Source organism: Chaetura pelagica, unplaced genomic scaffold (genome assembly GCF_000747805.2).
Source record: "Chaetura pelagica isolate M959 unplaced genomic scaffold, ChaPel_1.0 scaffold46, whole genome shotgun sequence".
Classification (NCBI taxonomy): domain Eukaryota; kingdom Metazoa; phylum Chordata; class Aves; order Apodiformes; family Apodidae; genus Chaetura; species Chaetura pelagica.
Window position 1 is genome coordinate 2,384,968 of NW_009954102.1, and position 3,043 is coordinate 2,388,010.

Here is a 3,043-nt window from a genome sequence, read left to right on the forward strand (position 1 = left end):
CTTCCCACTGCTGCCAGAGAGGGACATTTCCCTGGGCTTCCAGAAAGCATTTGAACAGCAAGTCTTCTGCTTCTACCTCTCCACCCAAGCTACGACTGTATCGCTATGGGCCCAGCTGCTAGGGATGGTGTGAAGGCTGGTGTGGGCTGGGGACTCTACACCTCTTGTAAAGCCCAGGTATTCAGGAAGGTCAGCAGCAGCAGAGGGTAGGGTGGCAAACACCCCATGTGTGCTGCTCAGGACAGCAATGCCATCCAGGTGATGAACTCCCTGAACCAGCCAACCAACCAACCAGACCTCTCCAACCCATCTCACATGTCCTGCAAGTTGTGTCCCCCTATTCCAGCTATCTCAGGTCAGGGAAGTGACCATAGCAAGTGCCACCTCCCAGAGTGAGAATGTCCCCACAACTGGAGGAACCCAGCTCTAGGGCTGGACCAGACACTTCAGCCTGGCTGAGACTATCCCCAGTGAAGTAGGTCTCCCTTGGTCATCAATGCTGCTGCCTCACCTTGTCCTTCTCATCCCCTGTCTGGTGCTCATCACCCCCCATCCAGTTTCCCCACTCTTCCATGGGAGCCTTCCAGTCAGAGTCTGGGTCAATCGTTGAAGGATCATCTATTAGTACAAGCATATGAATGAGTGATGTTCAAATCTGGGCCACCTCCCAGGCTCACACTGGTAACACAAATGCTGCAAAGAGTTTCTGTCATCTTCCCACTTGCTGATGGGGTGGCTGGGTGTGCAGGTACACACATGCATCTTCAACGCGTTTTTAACAAGTATACATTGACTGCCAATTCACAGGTAATGACTGCACTCTTCAGGTGAGGAGGAAAATTAAAGAAGGGCAGAAAAACACATAGTGGAACAAAGGCCCTTCCAGCCCGAGCTTCAGTAAAACCAGCTTTACAAAACTAACAGCACAGTTTGTCAAACATTTTCTTTTGATTTCACGGAGACACATCCAGAAACACTGGCAGAGATGACAGGCTCTTCCACTCACTGCAACACATCACCCTCAGGGCAATTATGTGTATGGAAGAGTAATATTAGCAAGGGATTTGTGCATTTGTTAATGCTCTCATTGACTTTACTTTCCTATAAAAATACTACCAAGCGCATTCTTGACTTCTTCTTCCATTTTCTTTTCCTGAATGAAAGCCAGAAAGGCACCAACACAGCACAGATTTCCCAAGCTCCCTAACAACTCCCTAACAAATGCACAACAGGTAACACCTTCCCTGCATGGATTCTGATAATTTCACAGGGACTAGGCAGAAAACTTCTGAAAATCTTCTAGGTTTCTGTATCTGCCAGCATCTGGGACCTTTGAAGATCTGGCCACAAGCCCTCAGCTGCCTCTCCACAAATCACTGGGAAATGATCCTCAGGCAAGAAAGCAAAACAGACTGATCTAATTTTTTTATTTTTTTCCCAAACTAAATGAGGTGCAAAAAAGCAGATAAATCAGCATAAGATGTTGAAAGGACTACTTGATTATTTTTTAATGGTTTTAATGTAACAATCTAAAGGCTTATCCGAACAGGGAGAAAGACTTTCAAAACACAACATATAATAATAGCTCTTTAGCTGATCACATCTCTTAAAATGAAAACAAATATAAAAACATCCCAGGCTGGATGGAAAAACTTCGAGTTGAAGCAGGGCCAAAACCAAAAGCATGCTGGGGATGATGAAAGAAAATGGTTTCCAAAAAGTTGCTCTGTCCAGTTTGCTGCCAAATGTTATAAACATGATTATAAACATTGCTCAAGTTTCTCAGTTTAAAATCCATGCTCTGTGCACAGACAGTATTTCTTTTCCTTCTTCAGAAGGGACAGGAACAAGTATTTTTCTAATGTGTTTCCCCCAAAATTCCAGTTTAGGTGTTTTAGGCAAATGAATGCATCTAGATTAGAGAGATGCACAATGAACAAGAATGACTTGGAGACCTGAAGAAGAATTTGTGTAAGCTGTAGCATGGGATAACACCACCAAAAAGCTTCTGCTGCTTCTCCCCACTTTGGTTACCCGAGGGTCATGCTCACAAATCCTGGAGGATTTAGCTGTTGTGGTTGAAGGCAACACCAACCTGCACCCCCCACCCCGTATCTATGCCAAAAAGCACCTCAGGGTGAGGACAGAGCAAGTCCCAGCTCCACAGCCCATCTGTGCACGCTCTGCCTCTGCCCTAAAATACCACAAGTGTGCCATGGCAGCAACAATAGAGGCAAAACCATGGTGTTACTGCTGGAGAGGAGGAAATCCTGGCTACCAGGAGGTGCACGGCATGACGCAGGGACTGGTGGAATAGCACCAAGACTTCAGGAATGACAGCCCCTCCTGAGCTGTAGGGCAGCAACTCTGCCCATAGATGCTCTCGTGGGTGTGCAAGCAAAATATACTGTAACTTCAAGAAGGCCCACTGGAAGGCACAACTATCATTGTCACTTATTTAACTTCCCATCTCTGAAACAGGATGTTTATGCACTTATTTTTAAGTATGGAAGTCATTTTAATGGCTGAATTCCTGCCATGGGCTTCCCTTTGTGCTTCACCCTCATCATGAGGGTGGGCAGGAAGCTCAGCCAGTGCTGAGTCTGCCTCATCTCAGAATTTCTCTTCCCAAAGCCTTATGCCCCAGGGGTGTTAACATCAATTCAGAGTAAAATACAAGTGAAATATAATATTATTTAAATTTTGCTGGATTTGATGGGAAAATAGGGGTAAATGTACTTATTCTAGAGCTCTGGTTTAAAAGCTGTCCTCTTATGTAGCCTTACAGCTACAGTGACATCTCCTGGAATGGCTTTAAACTTCAAGTAATCTCTAATATTTTTAAATTAGCAACTGGTCCTCCATGGGTCACAACTTCTAACACAGGCTAAAACTGGTCACTAATTCCTTCAGTAGGAGAAAACCTCAAGAACAAAAAGGAAGATGCCCTGCAGCAGCAAGAACTCCAGCTCCCTTGGTGGGTTTAGCACTAATGGAGGTGATCACTCCCAGTGCATCTTGAAAAACATCTTAGTAATTCCTG